Source organism: Microtus oregoni, unplaced genomic scaffold (genome assembly GCF_018167655.1).
Source record: "Microtus oregoni isolate MIOR12 unplaced genomic scaffold, Mior012 000013F_ref0000133, whole genome shotgun sequence".
NCBI classification, from domain to species: domain Eukaryota; kingdom Metazoa; phylum Chordata; class Mammalia; order Rodentia; family Cricetidae; genus Microtus; species Microtus oregoni.
Genome location: NW_024543072.1, coordinates 50,910,325 through 50,932,880, shown reverse-complemented (window position 1 = coordinate 50,932,880; position 22,556 = coordinate 50,910,325). Strand labels below are relative to the sequence as shown.

Here is a 22,556-nt window from a genome sequence, read left to right as displayed (position 1 = left end):
TCCCAACTTTTTCAATACTATATCAATAATTTTTGTTGTTTGGTTTTGAAAGTACAATCAAACAAAATGAGTATGAGTATGGTTCTATAAATATGGATACCATTTGCTTAAAATTTATTGATAACTTTATATTTCACCCTTTTTGCTCACACTAGAATGAAATTACTAGAATAGAAATTATTTTTACATTTCATAAAACTTAAAGACTATTTTGATAATTGTATATCTTTAGTCAAACAAATAGTAACTGTAAAATGGTGTATCTTTTCCAGAATTAGTTATTTTATTGTTTTCACTTTTAAGAACAAGGAAGTTGATGTTTTTGTGTTGTTAAATGAAGAAACAACTTGAATTCTGCTCCACTGAGAAGTCAAAATGAATTTAAATGAGTCCTGAAGTTGATAATACAGAAAACTCTAAGTTATAACATATAGATTAAAAATTGTTTATAAATGATTACAGAATCATCGTGAACACAGGACTAAAAGTACAATATCCTTTGAGAATAAGTGTAGTAAATATTTGTGCTCCAAGACTTATTCTACGGTATCTCTGACTCTTTTCCAATGCAAAGACAAAGTAAAAATCTGAATATGGTCGCCTGGTATCAAAGCTACTGAATCCCTGTAAGTGAAGGGAGCTCAAGGCATTTCACATAGGGTAAAATCATTCTTTATTTGCAGTCAATTCTAATGAAAAGAGTAACAAGGTATGAAAGTAAAATTCATGCATTTATAATATGAATGTGTACACGTAAAGACAGGATGATTGAATTGTGATAAAAAATTGTTTTTTCTAAGTTTTATCTGTGACATAAATAAGCAAAGTTATGAAATAATTTGTATTTCCTTAAACTTGAAAGAACTCTTAACAGTTCTTCAAGGGATTCAAATTCATAATAAGAGAACAAGTTTTCTAGAAACTAATGTTTATTTAAAATCACATGTTTCTGTTGAATGGTGGAAATAATGGTACTATGTCTTAATTTTAGCTTCAAAGACAGACTCAGGAGAGTAATTCTGAAGACTCTAACCTAGATCATGCATTATTCATAAGTAGAAGAATATTCCCATTGTTAGGAAGAGGGTGCAACACTGCAGGAAAACTTGACAAATACCTCTGGATATACTACTTTTCTAGTTTTAATTAATTTTCAGATATGGAAACCATAAAATGAGGATTTCAAATAATCTGGTAGTTTTTAATAACTCTTGGCATGAATAGACTTATAACTTTGAATCTCCAGAAAAAGGTAGAATCAGAAACATGGGAACCTTCAGGTGTTTGTGGATTCAAGGTTCCAGATATTTTAGTATTACAAATCAACTGAAACAAAATCTCAGATACATAATAATGTTAAGAATGACTGAAGATCATCAACTAAGCAGAGATCATAAAGTGTCAAAAAGACCAAACAACTAAAAAAAAAAAAAAAAAAAGAAAAGAAAGAAAGAAAGAAAAGGAAAAAAAAAATAAAGTTTTGGCTAAACACCAGGTAACATTGAAAAAAAAAAAAGACCAAGCAACAAACACAGACTCTGTATGGGTCTTAGCTAGGTCCTCTGTACAATCCTTATGTTTGTGTTGCTTGGTATTTTTGTGGGACTCCCAACAACTGGATTGGAGGTTGGCTCTGACTCTCTGGCTTATGTTTGGGTCCCTTTCCCCCACACTGGGTTGACTTTTCCAGCCTTGATATGAAGATTTGTGTCTAGTCTTTTTTTTTTCGTTTTTTTTTAATTTATTTATTTATTAAGGATTTCTGCCTCGTCCCCACAACCGCTTCCCATTTCCCTCCCCCTCCCCCGTTCAAGTCCCCCCCCCCTCATCTGCTCGAAGAACAATCAGGGTTCCCTGACCGGTGGGAAGCCCAAGGACTGCCCACCTCTATCCAGGTCTCGTAAGGTGAGCATTCAAACTGCCTAGGCTCCCACAAAGCCAGTACGTGCAGTAGGATCAAAAACCCACTGCAATTGTTCTTGAATTCTCAGTATTCCTCATTGTCCGCTATGTTCAGCTAGTCCGGATTTATCCCATGCTTCTTCAGACCTAGGCCAGCTGGCCTTGGTGAGATCCCAATAGAACATCCCCATTGTCTTAGTGTGTGGGTGCACCCCTCGTGGTCCTGAGTTCCTTGCTCGTGCTCTGTCTCCTTCTGCTCCTGATTTGGACCTTGAGATAGTCTTAATGTATCTTATTAAACCATGTTTGATGGATATCCCTAGGAGTCCTGCTCTCTCCTCCTCCTTCTCCATCTCTTTCTCTCTCTCTCTCTCTCTCTCTCTCTCTCTCTCTCTCTCTCTCAAAAAGGGAGAGGAGCTGATCTGGGGAAAAACGGGGATTGGTGGGAAGGACTGGGGGTAGTGGAAAGAAGAGAACTGAGGTCAGGATGTAATGTATGAGAGAAGAATAAAAGATTTTAAGTAAGAGAGTTACTCAATAAATCATTGAGGATGAGGTTTGCTTATAGGAAAGCAAATACTGGAAACTTTAGCTGGAGAATTATCATGAAAACAGAAAAAAATATAATGGCAAAATTTAGAATTTTTGCGAGCTAGTGCAGAATGAGAGGATGCAAAGAGGTCATTACAGTGGATGAGCGAAATGGCCGAAGGTGTGCTTCAAAATCATAACGCTTTCAGGAGAACTGTTTTAAACTAGGAGCCAGAGAGAATAAAGCTAGAAATATCAGTTAGGAAACTATAGTAAAAGTTGACGAAGAAGCCCAGGATAAGAAAGATCAAAGGATAATAATGAGAAGATATTTCCTGTGTTTGACAGGGCAAATTACTGTACCCTGGAATGATCTGAACGTGCTTGGCTCCTTTTCTTGTGTCTGTGTTCTCTGTCAAATGGTTTCCTTAAAAGATTTCCTTACAAATTGCTGCAGCAGCTTTCATTTCATGATCCCGTTTGATTGAGTTTGCGGTAACTATCATTTTCTGAAATTACCTTGCTCTTTCGGGTGTTATTTATTTACCAGCCTTCACCCTGAAACCATTGACGGCAGAGCAAGTGCCATGGCTTCAGAATCCTTTTTTCTTTTGTTCATCTCAGACCCATCGTGTGCTTAAAAATTCCTTGGGTATTCTAGGCCCTCGGTAATTGTATATTGATGAATAAATGAGAAAGTGAATGGCAAGGACTACGAACGTGATTGTTGGATCAGTAGAAAAAATCTGGAAAGGAATAAGATCCACTGAACACATACATCTTAAATTACAGCAAATTTGCTTGTGATCTATTCATGTATCATGTAGAAAGAGTTGTGAGTTCAAAAGAGGAATTTTGCATTTCAATTTGTGATATTATACTTTTTTAGACCCCTAAACCAAGAACTGAACAATTTAATATATTTGACTCTATAGTAAATCAGCATCTCTGTTAATATGTTTCTGAATAGCATTTCATTACCCTCTGCAAATTGCAAACCTCATTTTAAAATCATTTCCTTATCTCTAAAACAGTAATGTTTAGCATACTAACTTTATAATTTAAAAAATATTAAAGTAATAAAATATTATATGAAATCATCCAATAATAAGTACAGTGACTGGAATATCCTTATTTCTAATGATAAGCTGAATTTAATATAGAAGTATACCCTGATCTCCATCCATAATAAAACTACAGATGTGGGAGTGAGAATACCTGGTTTAGACTTCCCTGTCTGCTATTGCTCTTATTGATATCAGTTTCATCCGTGCTAGGATTCCTTATTCCTATGACATACTGCATAAAAGTTATACTTTCAGACTCCAGAGCCAAAATACAGTTGTGAATTTAGTCTCTAATTGTACCAGCAGTACTTTGAGCAGTTTACCATAAATCTCCATGACTCAGTTAGTAACATGCAATTACTTTAATGCACAACCTCAACACAATTGTTTTGAAGGTTGAGAGAATTTAGTATTATGGAATTCTCAATATGTTATCTCATACATCACTTAACCTAGGTAAATTCTTAAGGAAAATGAAAAGTAACAGTATTATAAAGATACCAATGTCATCATGAAAAATATAAAGAGCAGAGCAGACTAAAATCCACCCTTTAAATTCTTAATATATAAATATAAGCATTTATAAAATCATAACTTACAAATATCTTCTAGATGCTTAAATTATCTCACTTATAGAAGTTGAATGACTATTTTAATAGGAAGTAACTCTCTAAACTTGGTATAGAACTCAACTTTCAAAAACGTGATAAAAGATTTAAGAGTTCTATGAGAAATGATGTGTGGAGCCCTCACTAGCTTGTCACAATCCTGGTTAGTGTCGACATTTCAATCATTGCTGGAAAGCATACTGTTATATTGAAATGTGTTGATTGAACTTTAGTAGCTCTGCCCATTGTGTAACTTAATATGACTTAAATTGTGAAATCAAATATTCAAAAATCAATGCAAAGATATCAAAAATTCTTGGCAAAGCCTCAGTAATATATCAGTCTGTACTCAACAGAAAAGATAAATGATAAATACCGGTCATAAAAATCTTAACAGCTAGCAGTCTTAAAGAACTCCTTCAACTTTATAAATAATTGATGTACAGACATCCTAGTTTTTCTATGCCTAGTCAATAAGCAAAAGTATTTCGTTGTTTTTGTTTTCATTTCTCTCATTTTTATGTCAGTGGAAATTTTGGGGATACAATTGTACAATTTTATTTTTATAGTTTTTCTGGTTAAATTTAACTCTCAAGTTGACACAACCTAGAAATCAACTGGGGAAAAAATCTCATTTGAGGAATTACTTCAATCCAACTCATCTGAGGACATGATTGTGTTAGATTGTCTTGATTGTCAATTGATGTAGGAGTTCTTATCCCACTTTTTATTGTACCATTCTCAAAGCAGGCTTTCCCAAACTATATAAGACAGGTAGGTGAGTATAAAACTACCTATCATTTCAGCTCTATTTCTCTGGCTGTAAAGCAAGTTCACATTGTTCAAATGAAGTACCAAAGAATAACAAGCAGGGCAATTTTGAAGTTCCCACCTTGAGTTCCTGTTTTGAATTCACTCAATAATAAACTGTAACCTGAAAATTTAAAAGCTGAATTAAACTATTCTTTACCCAAGTTGTTTTTGTTCAAAGTGTATCTGCACAACAGCAGAAAAGTGCCATTATCAAATTTACTTAGCATCAAGAACTTCAGATTCCTAAGAACCCTAGGTTCTGAGACTGAAAGGATAGAGGGACCAAACCTTCTTTAGTGACATTTGGCAGGATGAAAAGGCATAGTTCTTATTGTGAAAAACAATACTTTGTCAAATTATGGTGCGATCCTGTCTTTAGTGTCTTGATATAAATACTTATTTGTTTCTTCTGAGTAAGTTTCAGTCTTGGAAAAAGATCATATAATCTCCTGAATGGAAGTTTGCAGATCACTTTTCATGCTTTGTTGCCTCACTTGGGAGTTACCTGCTGTGTCACTCCTAGTCAGATGGCCAGATTGCCACCAAAGCATCTTGCCAGCTCTAAATTTTTCACTACCCCTCTAAGGCACTCTTAAGTCCCACTATGAGGCTCATGACAACTGAAACTATGTTTTTTGCCCTAAAATGTTCTGTTCTTGTTACCACTTCTACAGACAACCTGTGCCTACTTCCAAGAAGAACTTTGAAATCTGCTAGGCCGAGCAAATCATATTTGGAATTGGCAGATGGATACAGTCACATTTCTTCCAGAGGTTTAGCAAAATGTCTGAGTGGAGTGATATGGAGTGTTTGATTTAGTTATTTAAGGATTGTAACTGGTTTATCTGAAAAGTAAAAGTAAATTAGTGTCAATTCCAATATTACATTCACATTTCATACCCATGTCATGTCCTTGTCGGTATAATAATAGGCTTCTGTGCCTTACTGTGGGAGTCATTCAGGAGATATTTTGTGCTGCCTCATGCAATTAGGCCCAATCAAAGGTTTTTTTTTTTTTTTTTTTTTTTTTTTTTTCTGAATGATCTCTTTTGAATTCTTAGGATAGCATTAGGAGACTGGGACTTGCTACTCACAGGAGGAAGACAGCATTGACACATGATGGTGTCAATGGCATCATGTACCCTCACAGAAGGCAACTGAAGATTTTCAGCCTGTGAATAGGATTGAGAAGATGGAATCTAGAAGTGCAGCAGATAACAGTGGGGAAGGAGATAAACAAGTAGGCTTTTAAGAGCCAAAAGATGACATATTCGTGACTTCAGTCATTTAAAGAGCTCTAGAAAGCTGCCAAGCCCTAAGAGCCATGACAAAGTCAATAGCACCCAAGAACACAGACATTATTTGCTGTAAAATTTAGGGTTGATATTACTTGAGTCCCCAAAGATATAACACTGACCACTCTTAGAAGTCATGTTCTAACACCCAAAACTAGAGAGTTGTAACTGTAGCTTCCTCTGATCACTTATTATAAATACTGTTAGTTGTTACTGAGTCCAAATTAGACAAAGGTAATAAGACTCAACCAAGAGCAGCTATAGCTGAAAGTTTCTAGATTCTAAAGTTTAAAGCTTTAAACTTCTGTTTATCAAGGCATGAGACTATAAGTCTCTGTATCTACCAAAATAAACCCTGGGTCTGAATGTTTTGTGTCTTAGGTCAGAAAACGCAGAAGAGCTGTTCTTCATCTAGACAAGCTTTCTATTTTACTGGAGGCAAAGAATACAAGACAGCCAATCATAGCATGGTAAGTTCTAGAAATCTATATTCCAGCAGTTCTCCTGAGTGATTTCTATTAACTCTGGATGAGATATTTTTGGAAATACAGAAACACAGAATCAAAGATGGATGAGACTCTTGGACTTATATTTTATGGCTATGAATCAATAAAATTGGAACAAGAATTTCTTTCAACAGTAATAATCCTTGAGCTGAGGGAAAAGCCAGAGAAAATTTGAAGAAACAAAGAAATTAACTATTCTTGAGTTTATTACATCCTGAATGAGTAGAAAAATACTAAATCTATGTAATGCAAAGACTCATAGACTATGTGGCTATCTTTCTTTCCTTTTTTATAAAACTTATATTGTGGGTTATAAATTTGGGCAACATGATTAGCACTACATGTCAGACTCAATCTTTTACTCAGCCATCAAAAGTCTTCACACCACACAAAGTTTACAGGACATAGAGATCTCAAAGTAGAACTGGCCTTGACACTTTTCCCCGTAAGACTAGATTCCATAAGTGTTGAAATATACTGTGCAAATCTCATGAAGGAGAAAAGTCCTTCATAATTTTTACTAGTGATGGACTCTGTATGCAACAATCATGACCTTCTAGGTAACATGTTACTCCTAATGAAATGCAGGTATGCTTTTATGGTGTAGTCACATCCTGATTGAATTCAAGGTCTGATGTATGGGAAAGAACCTATGCCTGGTATTGTAACCTTAGTCAAATGTCCATTGCTGAAGAAACTACTAATGTTGTTTTGCTATATAAGCATATTTCAAGCTGCTACTATCCAATATGTAAATATCCTTAAATTAGTTTAATTTATGAAAATGCCTTTAAATTAGTGCTGTTATCCACTTTTGTCTCATGAACATCTTTTTTTTTCAGTGGGTGACAATGGAGAAATTCATAACTGTTCAGTATGCTAAGAATAGGTAACTGTTGAGTACACAGTCTTAAATCATTAACCATACATTTATATCCAGTCCTCGTGGCTCAGGGAACATTTCAGAAGATGGTATAGAAAGAATGAAAAGAAGTGCTGAGTAATGCTGTCTTCTAGATATTCCACAGTTATTGCAGCAATAATCTTGCAGGTATGCTTATCTACATGAGAACTCCAAATATTCAAGTCAGACAAAATCCTCACACTAATGGAGATGAGTTTATGAAATCTCATCCATATATTGGGAGCTAGTGTCAGTTGATATTTGTTGTCAGAGAGGGAGTGGTTTTTCTTTAAAAGCATGACTGCCAGTTGTTAAGTCATTTCCCAGCAGAATGTCCTATAGCTATGTTCTTGGTGGCAACAGTAATTGAATTTAGTAAGCTATAAAACTAAAAAGGCTGTGAAGGTGAGACAGGGATGTGTTGGTGCACCTGGGCTGGGAAAGGGAATTAGAGAATGGATATGATGAGGATAAATTGCATAAATGTATAAAATTGTCACTGAGTGAATTTAAAATATTCTTTATGAGAAGTAGTTGTCAAGAAACTGACATGTTGAAAAGGAAAAATTACAAATGTAACATTATACAGGTGATACTCTTCAAAGTATGATGATAAAACTGATTTGTGTAGTGGCTATATAAATTTTACACTCAGAAAATTATTATAAGCATACAAATATTTATTGGATGGCAAAATCATCATTATCTGTTCCCTGAAGACACTATTTACTATATATAGGACTTGGAAATTGGCAACTGGATCTGCTCTAACATGAAAGACCTCTTCCTGAGAATTAGCTCTTCTAGTAGCAGAAGGTGCTGTGAAAGTTCCAAAACATGGAAGCAATGAGCAATCCTATCTAACTGTGATGCCTATGAACCACAATGAAAAACCCTGAAAGATATCCCTAAAGATGCCACTTATGTCTTCGCAATAACAAATAGCTCTCTAATTAAGACTTAATTACACTCAACAGGAAGGAAATGAGTCCTGGTACTGCACATCTAGCACATTACTTAGGGCTCATGAGATCATGGATCTTAGAGGAAAACCTAGACCAGCAAAATGTCTTACTAAATTCTAAAACATATTGTTATACCCATAGAAAAGTGTAGCTCTCATCCATGCTATAAGAAACTTCTCTCTGAAGCATATAGAGACCATCACAGAAAACCACATCTGCTCAAAATGCAAAAGAATGGTGGAGATTACAGCCCCACTGGATACATCAAGAATACAACTCTTGCACCTAAGTCTCAGGGAACTGAAACAGAATCTCAAAGTGTTTCTCGGCCAGTCGAGATTCTGCGATTGAGAATTCTCTCTTTGGATCTATACTCCATTGTTAATTAGATTATTTGGTTTTATTGTATCTAGTTTCTTGAGTTTTTTTTTTATATTTTGATGTCAGTTGATTTTTTTCCTTTTCTATCAACTACTGCTTTGACCAAATTACTGTGTTCTTTTTCTGAAGTTTGTTATGTGGAGCGAGGGGAATACTCCTCCATGCTAGGTGGGAAGGAAAACTTATATATTCACTGGAGAAATCAATATGTAAAGTACTTATAAAAGTGGGAATTGATCTACCTCAAGAAATAGTTATACCACTCTTGGGCATTTACTCAAAACATTCTCTATCCTACCACAAGGACACTTCCTCAACTATGTTCCCATGGTTTTATTCATAATAGCCATAAGCTGGAAGCAACCTAGATACAACTCAACCAAACATGGATAAAAAAAATGTACATTTACACAATGTAGTATTTACTCAGCAGTTAAAAAAAATGACATAATGAAAATTGCAGTCAATTGGTGGGAAATAGAAAGAAAATATTTCTAAGTGAGATCACCCATACACAGAATGACAAATATGCCATTGTATTCTTTTGTGAATGTATATTATCTCTTAAATATATAAAGACCCAGAGAGATTAAGAAAAGCAGATGGATTTAGGGTACACACATGGATCTGCCTGGGAAAGGAAATAGAACAGATTTTTCAGGGAGACTGGGGGAAGGAGAACACAGAAGCAGGAGGGACCAGGGATCAGGAGAAATTGTGGGGAGAAACAGCTGGAATTTGATGACCCTTGGGCTGGTGTGGAAAATGAGAGTAGTGGAAACTTCCTGGAATCTATGAGGGTGACCCTGTTAATGACTTCATATAACAGGGATACAAAGTCTGAAGCATCCATCTTCTGTAGCCAAGCAGGGCTTCCAGTGATGACAGGGAGTTTCATTAGTTTGAATTGCTGGCCAGGGAGCTTTCTATGTAATCCCAAAACAACTCCTGTTAATGCTAGGACAAAAGTTTGCTTTCTAAAGTCTGGGTTCCTGCCTGGCGGTGGCGGCGCACGCCTTTAATCCCAGCACTCGGGAGGCAGAGGCAGGCGGATCTCTGTGAGTTCGAGGCCAGCCTGGTCTACAAGAGTTAGTGCCAGGACAGGCTCCAAAGCTACAGAGAAACCCTGTCTCAAAAAACTAAAAAAAATAAATAAATAAAGTCTGGGTTCCTTTGCTTACTAAAAAATTCAAACAGGTCATTGATTGTAGAAAGGTTGATCTTGTGTTTTCATGGAGACTTCATCCTTATAAACTAGTTGGTTTTTTGTTTTGTTTTGTTTGTGTTTGTGTGTGTGTGTGTGTGTGTGTGTGTGTGTGTAGGAAGGTACTCTGAAGGCTATGAAGAGAATCCTAGACATCAATTCATTCACAAAACCATAGACCTACAATCTGTCCTGCCTGCAAGAATGTACTGGGGCAATGGAGGATCATACAACAGCCAGACATTATGTGAGGAGGCTAAATTAGAAGTGGTCATCAAGTCTCTCCTCTTGTAACTATATGGAACCCTACAGAAGAAGGGGAGGAAAGATGGTAGGAGTGAGAGGGAATAGAGAACACCAGAACATGGCCCACTTAATCAACAAAGGAGGGCTCACGTGGATTTATGGAGGCTAAAAAATTAAGCCCAGGGCTCTCAAGGGTCTCTACCAGGTCCTCTGAATATATGTTATGGCTCTGAGTTTGGAGATTTTTGTGGAACTTTTAACAGTGAGAGTGTGTGTATCTCTAACTCGTTTGTTTGCTTTTGAGACTCTTCCTTCTAGTGGATTACCTTGCTGGGCCTCAATATGAGAACTTTTGCCTTGTCTTATTATATGTTGGGTTTTTTTTTTGTGTATGTGTTTGTGTATTTTTTTGTTTATGTGCATATGTTTGTTGTTTTTGAGAGGCATGCTCTTTTCTGAAGGAAAAATGAAGGAGAATTTATCTAGGGAAGAGTGGAAATTGCAGGGAGCTAGAAAGCATGGAGGGAGTGGAAAATGTGGTTGGGATGTATTATATGAAAGAAGAATTTATTTTCAAAAAAATGAAAATCAAATATTTAAAAAGTTGTTCTGCTATATTATTTATACAACTAATAACATATGAAATGTGTATATGTGTTCATTACAGATGCAATTTTTATTTCAAATTATTCTAATTACCCTCTACCTAGTAGAAGTTATGAAACAAAATATTTAGAATTTAAGGGTGCTTGGCCTGATTGTGACTAGTCCATATGAGAATTGGAAAGAAAAGTTAATCCTCAGGCTTTTGTGTCTTTTGCCCAATGTTTGTTGCCTCAGAGTTTTTTTTTTATTTATTCCTAAACTCTGTTTATATAGGTGTTTTTATTATTAAATAATTTTATTCTTTTATTAAACATTCTAGTAGCAGTTCCCATTCCTCTTCTCCTTCCATCCCCCCCCCCCCACATCTTCCCACTCCCTATCCACTCCCCTTCTGTTTGGCTCAGAAAGGGACAGGCCATCCATAGGTATCTACAAAGCATGGCATATCAAGTTCCTGTAGGACTTATCTCCTCCTTTTGTATTAGGGCTGGACAAGGTAACCCAGTATGTGGAATAGGTTCCCAAAACCCTGCTAAAATGTTAGGGACGGACTCACTCTCATGGCTAGATGCAGTTGGCTTTTCTATTGTCTTGCCTGGTCCCACTGGACTGGTTTCTTTCCTGCCCATCACTCCCCACAGCTGCTTATGAAATAATCACTCAGAGGGAAATATTAAATATAATTGTTTGGTCAATGGCTTAGGTTGTTACTGGCTAGCTCTCACTTGTAAATTAACACATTTCTAATAGTCTGTATATCATCACATGGTCGTCACATTAACTTAAGTGGTCTGGCATCCTCTTCTATAAGCAACTTGCTGGCATCTCTCCTGACCCCACCTTTCTTTCCAACTGTATTCCGTTTGTCTTTCCTGTCTAACTCTATTCTGTCTTGCCATAGGCCTTAGCGGGTTCTTTATTAACCAATGGGAGGAATACATATTCACAGTGTGCAGAAGGGTAGCCCACAAAGCAAGGGGTACCACAAATAGACCAAAGAACACACTGTCACACACATGTAGAGTGCCTATGCCATGTCCTATACAGGTTCACGGGCCATTGGTCCAGCCTCTGTAAGCTCCTTTCCTCCTCTTCTGTGTCCCTCTCTTCTTTATTTCTTATTATTTCTGTAGTTATTTTCCATTTCCTCTGAAAGACATTTTTTTTCTTTTTCTTAATTTTTTTCTTTAAATTTTTTTCATGTCTCAAGGTTGGTTTCTTACTGAAACATTCTTCTTTAAAAACTAAAACTCCTAAGTCAATAAAACCAAGGTATGTAACTAGGAAGAAGAAAAGTTCAAATGGATGAAAGCGATCAAATACTGACCAGGATTAACCACTGGAGGTAGTGACACCTCATTACCTGAGTCTTATTGAGTGGAATTATGTCACACATGACCTTGAGTTATAACTCATGATTTTTCCTTGAGCCAGGAAGACATTATCACAGCCTGTCAAGGTACTGCCACTGAGCTGGTAGTAAAATCAAACCCTTTAAAAGCCATGCCATTGTTCTTTTAGGCTAGAACGGGAAATGGTAAGATCACTCAGATCCATCACCGTAAGTCTATTTCCACACTTGATTTGTTCTAACACAAATCACTCACTAAAATTCAATGTGATGTGAAGTAACATGATAATGAGTAAGTATCACAGATGGTGATTTGTGCAAAAGCATGACTAATAGGAAAGGCAAATCTGTATTCGGAGAATCTATTCCATTACTCCTCCCTTGGATGCCTTTCTGCAAATTTCCAGCGAAATGATGCTATCTTGGGGGCCATTGGCAGTTTGAGAAGAGCTTAGTGATGTTGACTAATTCATGCAAAACTTCCAAGGCCAGTGTCATGCTACTTTGCTCATGACTTAATATAACAAGGAACAGATAAGTTGATAGTCACAGCACATTTCATCCTATCCCCATGAATATTAACAGTTTACTCATCTTTATTTCCTCTCCATTGAGCAGTCCTATGACTCCAAAATTGTTTCCTACTATGTCCATTCAGATGAATCTACATGCAGCTCTTCTTTAAACATTCCTAATTTCAATTTCTTAACTGTTAATGAATTCATTTTGTCTTACAAAATATTAGCTACTGATACCACTAAGTATAATTACCCCTTCCCCTTTTTTTTTCTGACTGTGACTTTTAAGCACAGCAAACTGTAAAGTGTTGTACTCAAATCTCTTACCATGGCCATTGGGGGCCACCATTACAAGCCTATAATAAAACAACTATCTTCTTTCATAAAATTCTATCATAGGGCTGAGGTGATGGATCAATCAGTAAACAAATTTATTGGCTTGGAAGAGCTAAAACCTGAATTTTACTCCAACAGTCCACATTAGAAAATGTTCAATGTGGTGGCCCTCTTCTGGAACATAAACACTGAAGAGGCACAAACACATAGTTACCCAGGACTTACTGCCCAGCCAGTCTAGCCTCTTGAATACAGGTGAGTTCCGACCAAAGAGGAAAACTATCAAATCAAAAAATAAAATTAATTAAACAAACAAACAGACAAAACAAGTAGATGGCATCAGAGATATGATTCCCAGAATTTTTTCTGTTCTCCACATGTAAATACACCTACAAAATGGTACCTGTACTATGAACATGCCAAACGGTATTACACACACGCATGTACACACACACACACGTACACACACGTACACACACACACATACACACACACAGAGGGAGACAGAGAGAGGAAGACTTGCCAGTATATTTGTATAAAAGCAGATCAAATATACTTGTTTATTTTTCTTTTTTTCCTCAGAGACCCCAGTAAAAGACCATTACCATGATCTACAGGTGCAAGTCTAGTGCAAAGTAGTCAATATTGGTTAGGTCAAGAAAATGTACAGCTTGTCCATGCAGCCTCCACAGTCACTTGAAAACAGAAACTTTTATCACTTGCATTTAATCTTGATATTCTGTTGAACATGATCCTATAGAAAGAGAACATTTTGGCCAGATGATCCCAGAATACTTCTGAGCATCACAAAACTTATAAGAACCTACTGTCCATAGTCAAATGTGCAGTTTCTGTAACAGACTGCAGAACATGCCAAATCTACTTTTGCCGTGTTTTGCTCAAAGTGTACAAGAGTGTTTTAGTGATTTGCCCTATTTACTTTGCCTGGTTAGTCCTCTGCTTCTTTAGCTATAGATTGGCAAAAGCAATAGTTCTTACTCCAATATATGTGTGTCCTATTGAGAAACAAGAACACAGTGTAATAAATCATAGATCGTTGTTCTCCTCTTTTTAAGACAAATAATATAAAACTATTTACCTAAAACTTATAAACTACATAGTCTAAAAATGTCACTGATAATTTAAAGTTTATATATTTTTAGGATCAGAAAATGAGTTTGGATAATCCTCCCCTCAAGAGGACATCGGGCTATTTGGCACAAACAATAACACTGGATAAATATTCATGCAATTCTGCTGCATGCTAACTATTACCAGCTACCTGAGTGCAGAAGACATCTTTTAACATTCATTCACTTTTGAAAATTATACAGAGTAGGGAAGAATTTTGGCTTGTTACAGTGCCAATTTAAAAATGATCATATTAGGAACTGGGACAATGCATCAGTTGGAAAAGTGTTTGCCATGGCTGTACAAGGCTTTGAAATATGACATCTAGCATTCAAATTAAGGTCTAGATATTGTTGTGGCATCTGAAACTCGGAGCTGAAGAGTCGACATAGGAGGATATGTAAGGTTCATTGTCTAGGCAGTTTAGCCAAAGAGTAAATTTCAGGTTCAGTAATAGACCCTGTCTTTAAAATTAAGGTGGAAGTGATTGCAGAAGAAGCCCACAATCAACCTCTAACTACTCAACCTGTTGAGTTCATTTTAGCGACAGGCACTCCATTTTCAATTATGCCATGATTTCATTAGAGGGAGAGAACTATTCCCACTCAAAAATTATTTTACCTCAGATGTCTAGGAAATGGTCTAATCTTAAACTGCAATATTTAACCACAAAATTCTACTCTCCCCTGGTTGATTGACACTTAGCAAGGACAGAACCAGAAACCACAAAGGCTCCCTAATTCACCACCCTGGACAATCCCTAATCATGTCTCCCCATGTTCTGTTTTGATTGGTTGAAGTTGTAGCATTGCTCCCTGGCTGATTTTTTCCTTTAAAATGCTTGCTGTCTGTCATTGGGATGAGGCTCAATCCTGGCACCACCCACCTCCAGGATGTATCAGTCTTTTTCAGTAAATTTTGTTTGCTAGAATGCCATTGGCTATGCCAGAGCACCAGCGAGTAGCAATTGAAGTTTCAGGTTTCAGCCCACGATAAGGAAACTCTAATGGGCCAATCTTGTTTTGGCAAGGACACAGAACTGCATACCCCAGAATCTCTTTTGCTTCTTCTGTGTCTTTACATGTTTGCTGCAGCTCTTTCTCTGTTATATAGCGTGGTGTGAGTGGATGTGGGGAGTTTTCCACTGTCTCCAATATTGTGTATTTACCTCTTCAAGCATCCTGTTCTATTGGGCATTTTTAACTGGATTGTCAAGAAGAGGACTCCTCCCAAAGATGTACTGTCTAATTCTAATTTGATAATAAAAATGATAGTTTGTAAAGAATTTTGATGAATAAAAATAAATACATGGGTATGTTTCACAGGTGAATGATTAAAAGAAAAGCATCTGAGTCCAGGAGCTAGGCTATCTCTAATTCTCTTAATGTTGAAAAGAGGCATTCATGTACAATACAAGCTAATACAATGCTAATACAATCCTTCAAAATAGCTTCAGGTAGACCAGATGGCTTGTGAATAATTTTAAAATAAATATCCCCAGAGAACAATCTAAAGTTCAAAAGGACACATAGCTGAACTGTCTGACTCATAAGTCTAGAATCAAAAATACAAAATTACCTGACTATTGCTAGCTTTCCTTGATTGGTATGGTTAATAACCAAAGATGATTATTAATTCCCCATACCAATTTTTACTCTAAATCTCTTGATATATATATATATATATATATATATATATATATATATATATATTAGATCTGACTGATCCTTTTTCATATATAAAAATTTAGGGTTGTAATTTCTTTAAGATCCCTTATAAGATTACCTTACAGAATAAGTAAAAAAGTAATTGTCCCTTTCTTTGTAACAGCAAAATGTAACCTGCCAATAAAAATCTGACAAGAACACTTTGCTTGCCCAAACAGTTAATCTTTAACAAGCTGCTTTGGTATTAATCTATATGAATTTTGGGTATTATTTGTTTTGCATCTGTAATATGTAAAATGTTTAATCATGTAAGAGATATGGAAAATAGGCTAGTTTTTTTACTCTTTGTTTTGTATTCATTGTAATCATTCACTTGAAAAACAGAAAGTAACCACATTGTAATTCCTATATTGCCTGAAAAACTTTGTTGGTGTACATAAGTTGTAAACAATAAAAGTGTACAGTAGAGAAAGGACAAGAGAGAACAGAGAATAAATAAGGAAACCATCAAGAAAGTGTCTTCTACCCTAAACCACCTCAGAATGAAATTTATACCCTTTACTGCTAGAGGTTGGTCTTGCAGACAGCAATAGTTGAACTTGGTCTTCCTGGTAGACTATTCCAGAATTCTGGGGCACTAAACAACCACAGTTACATAAACACACACCAAAAAAATGTTAAAATTTGCATTGTGTTAATACAAATCTTGGAGCACAAGGCATAAAGTTTCAGAGCAGTAAATCCTGACCCTTTCAAAATCTTTAAAGGAAAAAATGTCAATCAAAAGGAAAAGTTTTTAAAGACTACCAACTGGAAATGCATTTTTTATTTCACAATAACACTAAAAAATAAATGTATATCTACTACCATAGCAGGTTCTTGAAGTACAGAGAGTAAACATTTCTCAAAAAAAGAAGTAGAGATACAGAATATAAAGTCTTCACAGGGGTTAGTACAAAAACAATCAATAACCATAACATCTAGCACTTCAGAAAACCTACCTCTGAAGAAGCTGCCATTAAAATGTTAATCTTGATGCATTCATGATGAGAGAAGTTAGAAAGTGCTAAAATAGATGTAATTGCCTTGTTAAAAGATAGAGTTAGTAACCTAACGGGCACAAACAAATGAAGTCAAACCATAAGAATTAACAAAAAGTAAAATATTCTTCCTGCTTTATTAAAGGTGGTTTTATATAATATATGTCTCAATGGGAATGAAACAATTTCTGAGCCAAATAGGTCTGATCATTGCACAAAAACATGCATCTTGTTTGTGTTCAATGATGTATTCCAGCGTAGAACTGGTTATACAAATTTTCATAGTCCCAGAATAAATGATGGTCAAAAATAAATGCATCTGCCAATAGTTTGTGAGCACAAAAGGTTACAGTGAACCTTATGCATCTCTGTTATATGTTTGAGATGTTGTTTTATGACCTTCTTGCCTTTTGGGTTGGCAAAAGCTAACAGTCTTTTAAGCTAATGCATTTGAAATGTGCTGATAGTCAATGAATATTAGGTCAGATACATAAATAAAAGAAGGTGAGATAGTCTCTAAATTGGTTTAGGATCTGTATGTTACTTGTCTTGTTTGGGCAACAAAATGTTTAACTAAGCATGTAACTCATAATCCCTCAACTGATCTGTTATTTCCTTGCATTGTGCTAATGCAGTTTTTATCTTATTCCTACCTTTTGGAGTCAGGGTATTTAAGCAAATGGAAATGTAACCTGGGCAATGTTCAGTGTTAATTGGAACTCCCTCCTGATACTATCCTATGTTTTCTGTTCACGTCTTAATTTTCTTTACTTAATTTTCTAATCCCCATGTCCTTACCCTGGCAAGTGATATCTTTGTTGAAGTTTGTTTCCGACAATAAACCATGAAGATAAGAGAATAAAAACAGTTTTTAATATTCACATTAAAACAGAGATGTGATTTAATGGATTAGAGTACAGGATCAGAAACTAAGATCTTGCAGTTACAGACATTTTATTCCCAACTGAGAAAAAAATATACCCTGAAAATAGGACACATCGTCTACCACTTGTCCAAAGAAAATGAACGGTAAAGAGTGTTTTTTTTTTTTTCACTTTGCAAAACATTGAACTCAAAATGGATTAAAGCCTTGAAAGTATTCATCTACTGAAGGAAAATGTAGGTGAAATATTTCAAGATAAAGACCAGGGCAATGATTTTGTGGAAAAGATTTAAAATGCACAAGAAAAAAAAAAACAAAGGACACAAGTGGAGTATATTGAATTATTTGCTGAGGAGAGGACTAAATAGAAAAAAGGTTGGCATACAAACACATACACCTATGTTCGCATTGCCAACTACCATGTAAAATGTTGGGGACTGACTATAATTCCAGTGCTGGGAAATAGGAAACATGGGAACTCCTGGACATGGTAGCCAGTCAGTCTGGTCAATTAATAAAAACTAGCATCAGTGAAAAACACTGACTTAAAAGACAAATTGAGGAGAGACTGGAAAAAAAAAAAAACATGACATTGACTTCATTCTTCCAAACTCATTGGTACAGAAAGGCATATATACTTCTGCACCCAATACACATACATATGAACATCTGCAGACATATATACTTTACTTGTGAACAAAATGATGATAAATAATTTAAAAACTATTTTTACCAAAGTATTCAGAAAAGTGAAGAAACCACATACATAATTGGAGAAAAATCTTCCTAGCTATTGATGTAACAAGACAAATGCCCATAATATGTCCAAAACTCAATAAAGAAAACAAAGCAAAACAAATGGTTCATATAAAAATAAATTATCTAAAAGAATATTTTTCAAAATATTAAATAAAATTGATAATGAACATATAAAAAGTCTTGGACTCGTCGGCTGGCAGGCCTATGAAAATCAAGATTATAACAAGTTTATAACACAGATCAAATAGATTGTCCATAATCAAAAAATAAACCCTGGTGATAACTATGACTACTGCTATGATTATGGTAGCCTTCCCTGTCAGTACCCTGTCCGTTCAATAGACAAAGCCTACCCACTCCCAGTGTCTCTCTGCCCACTGAGGCAAATTCCCTGATCTCCCTCCACCCTCTGCAGTTCTGAACAGACAGCCTCTCCTCCTTTTCCCTCTAGTCTTCTCTCCTCTCTACCTCTTTCTCTGCCTCTGTATACCTCCCTTCCTCTGCTACTACCTTGCTAATACTTCTCCCTAAATAAAAGTTCATACCTCCCAAGTTCTCTCTGCATGGCATTTTCTGTCCCCATACCCCACCTTCCCCTCCACAGTGGGACCTAGTATGGTCATTTGCAATGTAAATTGTAACATTAGTGCCTGAAAATGGCCAGACTATCTCCATGCTCCCTCCTGCGCCCTGGCAAACAGCCTGAGGCATGAAGAGATCCTGGACCCAAACTGACAATACTTTCCAATTAGCCATCTGCTGCAATACTCCACACAACACCAGAACCGGCTAGGATTGGTAAGATGCCCTCCTCGTGGTCAGCTTTCACTGACAATCACATCCAGCACTTCCCACGACCAAGGGTTTTGGATGTAGCCGTTGCACTTCACTCACTGAGTGGTGCATTGGATTTTTAGGGCTCAGGGCCCTAGCACAGCCTGAGTAATGCCTTCCTTTCTTGGATCTATGGGTCCTTTTTGGGATACTGTTCCCCTCTTGGCTGCCTGCCTTTTTGGACTCTTGAGTCCCTTTGGTCTTACAGCCTTGGCCCTTACTCTCTTGGTTGACAAGCTGGAGAATAAATTTTGCCAGTCATCTATATTTCTGCCTCACCTGTGGGAAGCAGGCTGACAAAACCACATGCATTTCTAACTTCTGCCAGTGGATGGTTAAATGGAAATGGTTACAACGCATGCACACTCACCATCTTTTTAAAGCACAACCACGTGAATTTCAGGTGCCATCTTAGCTAAGGATAATCAGATGACCTAACTGCCATGTTTGCTATGGTCGACCACCACAGTTGCTTGCCAGCTCTCTCTGCTTGCTGGGACCCCACCCACCTCCCTGTTCCACCAGCTCCTGATCTGTTCTCTTCCACTTACCAAAATTATGGGACTTTAAGTCTCCACTTTCTTTTTCTCTCCCTTCCTTTAAATGCCCTGCCTGCTTATTATAAAATGTCAGTCAGAGATAAAATGCCAGATTTCTCTTGCTTAGTTTTCATTTAACTTTATATGTAACTTAAATGTATTTGTATGACTGCATATATTTGTACATGTACTTACTATTAAAAAAATGTTTTAATCAGTCCTAATTAGCTATGGTCATTGTATCTCCTTCCAGTCTCAAATATTTTAAATTGGTAATTACTTTAAATGATGATAAATATATAGTTAAATCAGTTTCAACATACTATATATATTTATGATTCAACTCTACTCTAAAATATATTCTATATAATGATAAAAAATATAAGGTTATAAAGATCTATTTGAAATTAACTAAACAAACAATTTTTTCTTCTTTGTCCCTCACCAGTAAAACTCTGCCCTGTTAATTTAAAACCAGTACAGTCAAGCTGGAGGACTCTGGATAAAACATTCTCCTACAACCTCTGAACTTGACTGCAGCTCTCCAGGCAGATCTTATACTATAGTCATAACTTATATGTATTCAGTAGATAGCCTTCAAATGCTCAGTGATCTGGGGAATATGGCACTTAAATGTTTAATTATTAAAGACTTTTCATAACAGAGAGACAGGTTGGCTCCTGGTAACAACCCCATTTCTTCCAAAGAAGACAGAAGACAGATGGGCAAAGAACAATGTCCATCCATAATTTGCTTCATGTGAAAGCGCTAAACATTGGGGAAAACTGCCTTTCATCTAAACTACTGAAAATCTCCAAAAAGTGGACAACAGGACACTGGGGAAGACCACCTCATTTCCCAGGACAAGATAAGCTGGTATTCTTACAGATTCCTAAACTACAAAACTTTCTAAAGCCCGAAGGCTCCGCACTACAGCAGAAGGCAAATGCTGCCTTGAAGTTCCTGCTCTTAACAATGATAGAGGACCCTGGGTAATGGCTCTCTAGGTAGCCAATCAAGTAAGTTCTCTGTCATTCTTTTTTTTAAATCACTAACTCAGGTGAAATTTTATCCTTCTCAAGAACTCTGATGCAGTTTGACAGCTGGTAGGTTTTGCCAGTTTAAAAGGGACAACCTCACAAAACAAATTTTAGCAGAACTTCTTACCATGTTTAAATAAAAGGTGTTGGGCACCAGTAAGGTTTTCTCTCAACAGAGGAGCACCAAGCTGACTGAGCTGGTTGCTCTGAGTGGATAAGTCAGAGACTTTGTCTGGGGCTGTAGTAGCAACAGAAGCAATGGTGGTGATAACAGCCACAGGGGCAGCAGTTACGAATGCAGATGGGTTAGCCAAGAAGACCTTGACCTTTTCAGAAAGTGGGAATATGTACTCAGTCTCCACAGGCAAAGCCAGGACCCTCTTGGACCCATTGATAAAAGAGTGGGCCATCAAGGCAACAGTCAGGAAACCAATTTGCAGACAAACACTGGTAACATTTAGGATATCCTCTAGGAAGTGAGAATGCTGAATCTACTCTGCAATGTCAAGCTCCTCTGGGTTGTAAATGCTGCCATTGCCAAACACATGCTACATGATCAACCCAATGGAGAAGGGGAAATGCTCATCATGTCCAACAGTGTGGCTTCACTAGCTCTTACTCTGTCTCCTGTTTTTATCAGCTGCACATCACTGAATTTTAATGGCACCTCTAGATATTTTAATGATGACATATAAAACCCAAAAGAAATATGTCTATTCTATGTTTTTGGCTGGCACAATGGCTTAACCCAGGGTGATGGCAACAGCATGGGCTGCAACTAATACCTTATTGGCCAGCAGCATGTCTCTAATCTCAGAGACGACCTCTTGGTGAACACAAAGCCCACATTTCTCTGAATATGATGCAACAGTTTATCCCAAGCTGGGATGTTTTCCAGATGGGTTATACTTGCCCATCAGTACCACAGCCTTCCCTCACAGGGATATGTGGATCTGCTGCATCAACTTAGATGCTACCTTGTCTGTTCCTGCGATAAAGTATTTAGGCTAATCATCAGAAGTTATATGATTTTAAGGAAGTAGAAGGACTTCCATGTTGCCTTGTCTTCTGTGGGCATCATGGTGGTACATTAGGGGTTGCCACACAGGGTTTAAAGGTATTGTCTTTCTAATGAGATACCAGGTGTGAAAGGGAGTTATTAGGATTTTTTAAGACTAACACATCCTGAAATGGATTGGCAGTTACATACATTAAAAACAAAAGAGAGAACTATGAATTTGTAAAAGCAGTTCTACTGATAGAGGACTACAGAGCCTCAAAGCTTGTCATTGCACAGTTAAAGAGTGATTGGACCGAGTAAGGCAAGGGGAAGAACAAAGATACCTTCTACAGTAGATACCTTTTTTATGGCTCTTTAGGGACCTGCCCAGTAAGGAATTTCTGTTATATTGGAACAGAGCCCAGCAAAC

At 36.6% G+C, this 22,556-nt stretch overlaps 1 pseudogene; it reads right to left on the bottom strand.

The window, feature by feature from the left end:
* Positions 1 to 21,236: 21,236 nt before the first annotated feature.
* LOC121454998 lies at positions 21,237 to 22,204 on the bottom strand (annotated as a pseudogene).
* Between the last annotated feature and the right edge of the window lie 352 nt (positions 22,205 to 22,556).